At 33.4% G+C, this 12,004-nt stretch overlaps 1 protein-coding gene across 6 annotated transcripts in view; it reads right to left on the bottom strand.

The window, feature by feature from the left end:
• The window catches only part of LOC117572755 (1-phosphatidylinositol 4,5-bisphosphate phosphodiesterase), a 76,281-nt gene that overhangs the window by 53,870 nt on the left and 10,407 nt on the right, over positions 1–12,004 (bottom strand). For all 6 annotated transcript variants that reach the window (XM_034255851.2, XM_034255843.2, XM_052006208.1 and 3 more), the window contains one exon: positions 6,683–6,719. The gene's annotated coding sequence lies outside the window, so the exon portion shown is untranslated. The remainder of the gene's footprint in view (positions 1–6,682; positions 6,720–12,004) is intronic.

Below are 12,004 nucleotides of genomic sequence, written 5' to 3'. Positions count from 1 at the left end.
ACTCAAATGCCAACTACTCCCTTGTGTTGCAGGGTATCAACAGAGCACAGAGCAGAGAGTGAAAAAGAAATACTATAATGTGGAGAGCAGAAAGGAAGAAGGCAGAAAAGAAAACTGTTACAGAACGTTTGAGGCAAACAAAGGCGCCTTTCACAGTGCATGTGACGGGCAATGGCGACGGCACAGCTGGAGGCTTGTATTTTGTAAATCATTAGTCAACAGAATGTTCTCACTCTGTCACAGAGTGTGTGTGTGTGTGTATGTGCGGTGTGTGTGTGTGTCTAGCTATTATCCTCGTTTTGTCATCAGCAGCAGCCTGCACTAGATTACGACAAGATGCCGAGTGCAATGTGCGATGTCATCAGCATTAGCATTACGACGGGGGCCACAAGCTGTGAGAGATCGGTCAGATCTTCAAGCAAGCCAAAAGAAAAAAAAAAAGGTGAAAAGGAGCAGACACGCTGTATGTGTGTGATAGATAAGGAACATGTGTGTGTGTGTGTGTGTGTGTCGCAGGTGGAGAGAAGCGAGCTCTGAACTCAACTCAACTCAACTGAACTCAACCGAACTCAACTGAACTGAACTCAACTGCTGCCTGGTGGCTAATGATGCCAACATTAGGCGGCGCGTTTTATGTGTGTGCACGTAACGATGCTTACACAACACACACACACCGCACACATACACACACACACACGCATGCTGGCACAGGGACACTGTGAATGTCAAGGCAGCGAGCTGCGTTACATAAGCGACGCACAAATGTATGCTACACTTTTTGATGGCCACCTCTTGGCCTCTCTCTCTCTCTCTCTCTTCCACTTTCACGCTCACCCTCACACTGTGCTCGTGTTATTTTTGGCCACGGCCTAAAGTGTTGCGACCAAGAGGACCGCGAATGTTGCTCTTGGAATGTGGGCGGAGCTGCAGCTGCCGCCTCAAAAGCCATAAGCCACGCCAAATTAACATGACGAAATGATGGCAACAAAACGGGCCAAAACAACTAACAAAGCTACTGTTGAGTGTGCTCGACTGTGAGATACTGTATTCTTTTTCAAATATAACAAATTAATATACCAACAAAAATACTGAAATATGCCAAAATGTATATTTGGTATATTGCCATACTTCTACATAAAATAAAGTTAAAAATTTAAAGGATTGTCAACCAAAGCAATTAAAATCCAACACCAATATACTGAATAAATACTGAAAATATTCCGATATATATATTTAGTATATTTATATACTGACACATTCAAAATATAAAAAAAAACACAAATATAAAAGATACAAAATAGAAGACTGTCAACCAAAGCAATTAAAATCCAACATTAATGTACCAAATATACCAAAATGTATATTTGATATATTAATATACTACTACATGAAATGTCAAATCAAAAAAAATGTAAAATATACAAAATGAATTATCAATCAAGGTATGTTGTATAAATACTAAAGAATATACCAAAACGTATATTATCAGAAAATATACCAAAATATATATTTGTTGTTCAGGACATACCTGACAGAACATGCCAGTAACTATCGTTAAAATATACCAAATAAATATAGCGAAAAAAAGACAATAAATACCAAAATGTATATTTAGTATATTGTTATACTGCTACATGCAAAATATAAACAAAGAGACAACTATAAATGATACAAAATGTATAGGATTGTCAACTATACTGGAAAAATACTAAAATATACCAAAACGTATATTTAGTATGTCGATATACTGCACCATTAAAAATATACAAAGAGAGAGAGAGAGAGAGAGAGAGAGAGAACTATGAAATATACAAAATATATAAAATTGTCAACCAATCCAATTAAAATCACACATTTATATACCGAAAATATACCAAAATGTATATATGGTATAGAGCATAACTGACAAAACAGGTCAGTATTACCTGTTAGTCGTTAAAATATACCAACGAAATATAATGAAAAAAGTGCCAAGACATACCAACATGTATTTTAAGTATATCCATGCACTGCGAATATACCATATACTATAAAATATATCAGATTGTCAGGCAATTTTATTTTGAACAACACAAATTTATAATACCCATCTACATCATGCTCAGTGGGCATAACAGCAACGACAACGACAGCTGAAGAGCATTTGCAGTTGGAATGGGAATGCGGACTGAATAACTGACTACGACTGACATAAGCCAGGAGGGGGGACAAAAGAGTGTGAGCCGAGTGCATTATAGATAAGACTTAATCTTAAGAGGTTTCAAAAGTCACAAACTAAGCTACTGCCAAGCCTTCAAAAGTTGTTCTTTAAACAAAAATATACTATATACATATATGTATATTCGCATGCACAGTTACAACTCTTCATCACGTGCAACGCTCTTGATATGTCAGTTAGTTTACAAAATATTTACAAAGTGCTTCAATTAAAAGAGTCAGTTAAGTTAAGATTTAAAACTGAAAGTGCTTGTTGAGGCTCAGAAAGAACTCAGAGAATCATAAATAAAAATTAGACTGATTACTTTAAAATTTCAAATAAACAATTCTAAATTTTTTAAATATGTTTACAATTTATGGCAAAACATTTTAAAATATAACCAAAAATTTATACAATTTTATTCTGTGTTTACCGATTTTTATAACTTTCTGTTTTCTAAAAAAGGTAAAATGCTATGTCATTATTTTTGTGGAAGAGTAATTATTAATTTCTTATTTAAATATCGAAAGTAATTCCAATGTTATAAATTCATTTTAAACGTTAAATTTGGCTCCAAATATTGTAGATAATTTTAAGAAATCTTCAGAATATGTAGCTGGTAAAATGGTAAAAATAAATCTAAGCTGAATATAAAAAATGGAAATAAGAAACTATTAAACGGGAAATGAGTTATGCAAGTCTGAAAAATGTTTACAAATTATTTTATTACCATAAATAAGACACTTTTTGTCTAATCCATGTCGGAAATCAAGCAAAATTGCGCACTAAAATCTACAAGTTGTTAAGTTGGCCAAAAATAAATAACATTTTAAAAAGAGGGAGAGAAATAAAAGACTGTCAAATAAAGCAATTAAATTGCGATATTAATATACTGAAAAGTTACTAAATATGTACGAAAATGAATAATTGATATACTGGTATATACTGAAACATTACTAAAAATATACCAACATATATAATTGGTGGTATATATTGAAAATTACTATAAAAATATACTAAAATGTATAGTTGGTATACTGGTATATACAAAAAAATTACTAAAATGTGCCAAAAGATATAATTGATATACTGGTATTCTCTGGGAAACTTTAAAAATATACGAATATGTATAATTGTTATACTAATTTGTACTGAACTACTATTAAAATATACCAAAATTTATACTTTGTGCATTGGCACATCCAGAAAAATGGCTAAAATATGCCAAAATGTATAATTAGTATACTGGTATAGACTAAGAAATTACTAAATATGCCTAAATATATAATTGATATACGGGTATATACTGAAAAGTTACTAAAATATACTGAAATGTAGAATTAGTATACTGGTATATACTGAAAAATACTAAATATGTCAAACTATATAATTTATATACGGGTATATACTGAAGTTACTAAAACATACTGAAATGTATAGTTGGTATGCTGGTATACGCTGAAAAATACTAAAATATACCAAAATGTATAACTTGTGCACTCGTATATACTAAAAATGGCTAAAATATGCAAATGCACAAAAATGGCTAAAAGTATACTAAACTTTATAATTGGTATACAGGGCATAAATGCATTTAGAAGAGTGTACATAGAGGAAAATGAAGTGTCGAGCCTCGCATATAATTGAAATGTGCGAGTCAAACGACAAAGTCACAGCATGATTAGAAGATTTGTCATTCCAATTGGAATTAACATCATCATCATTTAATGTGCGTGTGTGTGTGGGTGTGTGTGTGTGTCTGTGTGCGATTGCATGCGACAAATTCTTGAGACACAACTGTTGAGGCTTTTAGGGTAATGGGAACAGAGTGAGTGAAAGAAGAGGGAGAGAGAGGAGAGAAGCAACATGAAATATTCAAAATACGACATGTAGCTGTCATAATCAAGGAGCGGCCAGCAAAACTGTCCAAACAGCAGCAGCGACAAGGACAATGAAGAGTGAAAGAGAGAGAGAGCAAGAAAGAGTGTGAGAGAGAGAGGGAGAGAAAGAGAGGGAGGGAGAGAAAACTACTAAAACCCAAGTGAAACTAACCCTCATAGTCATAGTTTAATATCTGTTTAACATGTCAGTGGCATTGTGTGTGTGTGCGAGAGTGTGTGTGTGTATGTGTGTGTGTGCGTGTGTGGGCCGAAACAATTGTTGTTGTTGTTGCTGTTGCTGCTGTTTTAGCCACAAAATCCCCAAAGTGATTATATTAATACAACATGAGCCACAAGTGTGCTGCATACATTCAAGCAAAACGAGAAACCTCAAAAACTATGCCAACTTTACACACACCACAACACAGACACACACACACACACACCAACGCAGAAAGCAAACCGTTTAGTGGTGTTGCTGTTGCGTCTCTTTCGTTCGAAAGCGAATCAACATAAAATATGAAATATACATAAGCCAACGAGGCAACTGTAATAAAATAATAATAAAAGCAACAACAAAAAACATAAATAAAAAAAAAACGCACACACTCTCACGCACAAGAGGTCGAGGTGGAGGGGGGAAAGTGGCCCGAATTTTGGTTGTTTTTTTTTTTATAAAATGTTGCATTGTCGAAGCGGCGAGAGCGCCTAAAATTATGCCAAAGAAAATTAACTTTTCATGCGTTAATATACAAACACGGCACGGGGTGGAGAATGGAGAGTGAAGACCATGAAAGCAAAGAGACCGCCAAAGTGGACATGGGAACTTGATGACTTAAGGATACCCTGTAAAATAAGCGACTTGCAACTTTTTGAGATTGCCAAAAACTTGATTTGATAATATAACTAAATTGTCTTAAAATTAACTGAAGAAAATTCGTTAAAATGTTTCTAAATAAAACCCGCTTAATAAAAGAAAATTAAAGTAAATTAAAATTACTTTATGCAGAAATAATCTTAATAGACCCTTTTTTAATGAAGAAAAAAAATAAAATAAAGACAAACTATTTTAGGCAGAAATAATCACACAAAAAACCTGAATAGACTTTTTTTAATTTTTCTATTATTATTGATTAGTTGTTCTCTGAATGTTTTATATTGATTCTTATGCGTTTATTTAAGTAAAAGTTCTAAAAAATGTAATAGACCCTTTTTAATTAAGTGTCCAAAATACTTGTATTTTAACTAACGGAAAAAATTAATGCAAACTTTTCAACATAAGAATCAATATAAAACATTTAGAGAAAATCTGTTTTAGGCAGCAATAATCACATAAAATAACCGATTAAACCCTTTTTTTTAAACATTTTTAAGGGTCTCGAAAATCCCAAAGAACATTTTTAATTAAGGGTTCAAAAAAATAAAATAAAAGTATTTTAATATAAAATATATTTTACAGAAACCATCACACAACAAACGGAATAGACTGCTTTCATCATTTTACTGTTTAAGCAAAGGTTCTCAAAAATCCAATAGACCAAAGAGGTATTCTAATTATTAGAAAAAAAATGTATTAAAAGCTTACAATATACAGATCAATATTAAACAATTGATAAAGCATAAAATACTCTCTTTTCAAAATTTTTCTGTATAAGCAAAGCGTCTCAAAAAATTTGAAACTCAAATTTAATGTAATTCAACTGCAATCGAAGAACTCGATGTTGCAGTAAAAGTGACGTCAATAAAAGCAATCGAATACCTTTTTTTAAACATTTTTCTGTTTATATAAATGAAGGGTCTCAAAAAACCATTTAAAACTCAACTTTAAAAAACCGTAAATTTAATTAAACTGTATATCCTGAATCTTGCTCTATATCCAACAAATTAAAAAAGACTTATTCAAAACCAGAAAGAATTCTGTCAATTATTATTATTATTATTATAATAAAACCATTGCACAACTCAATAGTTTAATCAACACTGCGGAACAATAATCGAATAAAGGTAAAGTTGTATATATAAACTTGAATTTTAGTGTTGCCCACTTATTGCAAAAGTAAACACTGGCTAGTAAAATAAGGTACTCAAAGTTTGACTTTTTACATCCTTTAAAAATTCCCCACTGCAAATTGTGTTTAAAGGGTCTTCAACAGTCGCAAGTCGAGTTGAAGTTGCGCACAACTTTTTGTGTATTATGTAGGTGAAGTTAACTAACCTATGTTATAAGGCGCATTAAAACGAATCCCAACTTTACTATTCTGTTATCCAACAGTTTGATAAGCACTACAGACTATTCGAATGAAGACAAGGTTTTACATATGTACTTGTATTTTAGGGCTGCCCACTTATTGCAAAAGTAAACACTGACTAGTTAAATATAAATTATTAAAGTAAAAGTTGAGAATGTTTTACATTTTACAGTAAATATCTGTAGTAACGAATTCCTAAGCAATCTACATCCTTTAAAAATTCCCTATTGCAAATTGTGTTGAAAGGGTCTTCAACAGTCGCAACTCGAGTTGAAGTTACGCACAACTCGCGGGATAGTTGTGTATTATGTAGGTGAAGTTAACTAACCTATGTTATAAGGCGCATTAAAACTTACCCCAACTTTTGTGTTGCGAAATACGTTGAGAAAAAGTCTGCAATGAGAAAGAGCGAGACGAAGAACGTGAGTAACTGTAAATGTGAGAGGGAAAGAGAGTGTGGGAGAGAGAAGGCGAGTCAAGTTTAAATATTTAAAGTTATATAAGGAGTGCGTGAGTATGTGTGTGTGTGTGTGTGTGTGAGTGCGCACAGCATCCAGAGAGTTCCCTGAACTTTTACTTTGCACAATTGTTGCTGTTGCCTTCTCTCGTGTTGCCTTTGTTGCTGTTGTTGTTACTGTTGTTGTTGTTGCTGTGAGTTGGCCTTAATTTGGCAAATCAAGCAATGTTATGTACATTTTTTTGTGCTCCTCTTTTTCTTTTCTGTTTTTTTTTTATGATTTTCTTTCTTTTTCTTACGTGTGTGTGTGTGTGTGTGTATACATGTGAATACGCTGAGAGACATGAGTAGAAGACAAGCAATTGTATGTATGTGTGTGTGCGTGCGTGTGTGTTTGTGTGTGTGAAGGTCGCCAGCGTTGCCGGGTTGCTGCTGCACTTCAAATGTTGCCACACACACACACACCGACACACACACAAATACATATGTACGTATGTACTAAGAAATTGCCCCATAGCTGTGCCTAATGAACTAAATTTCCATTTCTTTGCTCCCACTGTCGCAGCTTCCCTCTCGCTCTCTCCTTCGTTCTCTACGTTTTCTGCTTGAGCTGCTTTCGTTAGCAGCATCAACGGCAGCGACAGCGTTGCCAGATCGTTGTCTCAGTAGGCGCCCTAGTTGTTTATCCCTCCCCTTGCCACGCCTTTGTTCCATGCACATTAACCTCTTTGTTAATCATTTATAAACAAATGCAAATAAAATAAAATACACAAACGAAACCAAGCCAGGTGAGCTGAGCTGCGCTGAGCTGAAGCTGAGCCCAAAGCTGAAGCTGAATCTGAAGCAGAAGCAGAAGCAGAAACTGAAATAACGGTGAACAACGAAGAACGAGCGACGACAAACGACGAACGAAACGGCTATGCAAATAAACACAGACAGGCAAATGAGCAGCGAAATGGGCGCAAAAAGAAACAACAAAATAAAACACGAAAAAGGAAATGCGCGGAATATGAAAACACAAGCAGACACTCACACTCACACTCACACACACAGACAGGAAAGTTGGTCGGGGGAGGGGGTAGACAGAGAGCAACGGTACTTAGCCGTAGGCCATGAAAATGCAAGCCAACCAAATACGCAGCTGTGAAAAAAGAGCAGCACAGCAAACAAACAACAAAGAGACGACAATGGGTAAGCTCGACTTCAAGATACCCGTTACAAAAGCTATTTTCTTGTTTTAATAATAGCTTAAAGGTAAAGTAAGTTTAAAATCTTTTTAAGGGGTTTTAAATTAAGTAATATACAGAAAACAAACATTAACATTTTCTGTATATAATGTGCTCGACTGCAAGATACCCCGTAACCGCTAATTAAGTGCTATTTTCCTGTTTGATTATTACCTAAAAGTAAAGTAACAACTTAATACTCCTTTAAACAGAAAAAATTCATTAAAATTTTTTTTACATAACAACAGCGAGTTATGCTCGACTGCAAGATACTCTCTAAGCACTTTTTAAATGGTATTTTTTTGTTTTAATATTACCTAAAAAGTAAATTAAAAACTTAATACTCTGTTTAACGTTTTTTAAGAAAAGTAATTAAAAGAAAAATGCATTACAATAAACAAATGGGTACGACTGCAAGATACCCACTAACTCTTATTCTCTTGCAATAAAGAATACTTTAGTCATAAATGCAAATTTCAATAAAAAACACGGAATGATGATTATATTATATATTGATTTAAATGAATAAATTTATCAAAATTCAAAATTCAAATCATTATTAAAAATTTAATTTCATATTATTAAAAAATCATAAATTCTCACGAATTTTATGAAAGAAAAACTACAAAAAAAAAACAAAAATTTTAATGATGAATGATTTTTAGTTTAATCAAAAGCGAATACATTGCAACCTCTCTTAGCGGACACTTTTGCCACACCTAAGAAAGTTTTCACTCATACAACATATCTATAATTTAGTTGAGTTTCTAATAGTTGACTTAAAAGAAATTGTATTTTCGGTTTCTTACTGAATTTCTGAATTTTTTGGTTCTTTTATAATTTATGTTCTTGGTTCAAACTCTCAGTATATAAAATCTATGTTCTATGTTAACTTTTTACTTAAGATTTAATTTTTGATTTGGATATCTTATTAAGCAGCTAAATAAGTTTTAATAAAATAAAAAATATTAAGTTCAAATATTAATTTTTTGAGTTTTAAAAAGTATTATGTTTAATATGTATTATGTTTAATTTTGTCAGCTTTTGCCTTCAAGCTTTTTGATATGAAGCCAATTCAACAGATGGACAGACAGATATTAAGTATACGCAAAGTTGTCAGTCAGTTAATATACCCTTCTACACTGCAAAGTGTAGCAGGTATCAAAAAGAAACTTCCAACAAGCCAAGTGAACATTGTTATAATACACAAAACAACGCATAGATTGGAGGCTTTGCTGCTTCCCACATTCATTCATTTTTGCCTTCCTCCTCCCCAAAAACTTCACTTGAGCTGTGGCAAAGGGAAAATTTCCAACGAAAAACCAAATCGAATTTCATATAAAAATTAAGTGTATTGCGTTTTACGAAAAGACACTTGAGAGTGTTCATAAAATGGGTGATTTGTGTTTTATTGACAAATTTGCAAGTCGCCGAAAAGTATGCTACACGAAATTAAAACGCGAAATTGTTTGCGAAATTGTTGCGAATTGTCACTTGCGACAGCAAACAATGCATCCAATCCAATTTACCTCAATTCTGTGTAATTGGCTTGCAATTGTCGTCGAGCTCATAATTATTTGATTGTTAATCAAGGCATGCATTAAAATTGTGTGAAAATTTATGAAATACTGTTGAAAATACGAAATGTGGGTGAAAGTGAAATTAAGGTGAAAATATCAAAAATTTGATTTTATTTAGAAAAATTGCTTGCAACAGAATATGATTATTTTAAGAAAGTTCTATTAACACAAGAATGCAATTAAAACAACATTATTGAAATTCTCTTGAAATTGCGAAATGTGTAAGAAAATGAAATTGAGGTGAAAATATCAATATTTGATTTAAAAATAAAGTTAAATTAAACAAGAAATAAAAGTAATTTCTATTTGAGTGATGAACTTGTTTAATGCAATCAATAGTGAGTGGAAAAAAAAGCTGTTTAAAAAAGCGAATTCAGTGCACATTAAAGTTGGAAATTGCGTCGCACTTTTGCCAAGTGGCAGCGAAAGACGAAGGTGAAGGTGAACTGCTGTAGAGAGTTGTATTAACTTTTGATATTTTGTACACTTTAACACGTTTCCATGCATATTTTAGACTCGATTATAAATTTAAATAATCTGCCAACTTTACACTGAGCATTGCAAATTGCATTTTGAGCTGTCACGCGTAGCAATCTGGCAACTTCCTGTCCTCGTTCCGAGTGTCCTGGGCAGGACGAACGGCGAGAGGAGGAGGGAGAAGAGAAGACCAGAGCGAGTGAGAGACAGAGAGAGAGAGAGAGAGAGAGAGAGAGAGAGCGTGGCATGGACTTTGCCTCCTATTGACTTGCTAAAACTTTTAATCAATGCTGAAAAGTGAAAAGGACGCTGCCAAGTCGCTGTCTAAGATGTTCTTCACTAAAAACGGGGTAGCTAGAGAAAGGGGAAGGTGGAAGAGGAGGTGGAGCAGGAGGGGGGGGGGGAGAGTTGGCGTGCCAATTTTACAACTGCTTTCATATGCAAAAGATTCCAGTGGCGCTGAAGCGCATAATTAGTTTGGCCAGCTGTCTGTTTCGACTCTGACTTGAGATCCGGCTACGTTTGTCCTTTTGTCTCCCTTCCTTCTTCCCTTCTATTATCCTTGCAACTATTTTGCGTGTGTTGTTTATGAGGTTTCACTTTTAAGTGCGTTGCCGAGGATGATCTTGTGTCTCTTTCTCTCTCTTCAATCTAATGATATTTTAATTAATTATTTGGCCAGCTCTCAATTTGGCAGTTTGTCAATCGTTGCCAAGCAAATTTTAATCAAATTTATTTTAACCTCGTTTTTTTTTACCCGGTAGAAGAGTATTAGAACTTTGTGACTCACTGAAATTTATGTAACAGGCAGATGAAGGTATCTCCTACCCAATAAAGTATTATATATATGTATATGTAGAAGTTATTTAAGAAATACTTTAGTATGGACTAAAGCGTCCACTTACAAGGGGTCTTAGTGGCTTTTACTGACAATCTGGTACATTATGCACTGTATGGCATATTTTGAATTATTTTTAGTATTTTTGAGGTATATTAATTTGGTATATTTTGCAATGTACGGTCTATTTTGAATATTGTATTGTATAAATATACAAAATCTAGATTTTGGTATAATTTTAGTATTTTTGAGGTATAATAATTTGGTATATTTTGAACTCTATGGTATATTTCGAATGTAGTATTATATCGATATGCCAAATATAGACTTTTATATATTTTGTAGTATTTTTTTGGTATAGTAATTTGGTTTATAATATACAACATATAGACTTCGGTATAATTTTACTATTTTGAGGTTTATTAATTCGGTATAATTTGAATTCTATGCTATATTTGGAATGTAGTACTTTATCGATATAATAAAGATAGTATTTGGTATATTTATAGTATTTTTGAGATATATTAATTCGGTGTATGTTATACTATATAGTAATATTTGTAAAGTAATACTATATCCATATGTCGTATATTTGTAGTATTTTTGGGGTTTGCAATTTGGTATATTTTACACTCTGTGGCACAGTATTAAGTATATTTCCAGTATTGTTGTGGTATATTTTAAAATAAATACCGCACTGTTTTGCTCCTATTCAAAATGGGTATCACATAGTCGAGCACACTCGACTGTAGCTTTCTTACTTGTTGTTTTTTTTTGTGTTGTTGTTTGTTAAATCAAATTGAGAGCCTTGAACTTATTTCGCTGCTCTCTCTCAGATATTTTCATTTATAGTTATTGCAGGTAATTGCCTGCCAGACCTCAGTCCCAACCCTGTCAGAGTAATGTCGGATGCCCCCCTTTCCTTCTCTCTTCGAGCATTATCAGCAGCGTTGTCGACGCCTGTCAGCGACACGGCCCCCCCAAACGGTTTATTTGTAAAGCGCTCAAACTGTCAAAATGGCGTGCGGCACACCAACAACAACAACAACAACAACAACAATGTTTGGTAAGTCAATAATGTAATTTTCTCATTTCATATT

Source organism: Drosophila albomicans, chromosome X (genome assembly GCF_009650485.2).
Source record: "Drosophila albomicans strain 15112-1751.03 chromosome X, ASM965048v2, whole genome shotgun sequence".
Lineage (NCBI taxonomy): Eukaryota > Metazoa > Arthropoda > Insecta > Diptera > Drosophilidae > Drosophila > Drosophila albomicans.
This window is presented reverse-complemented; position numbering and strand designations above follow the sequence as displayed.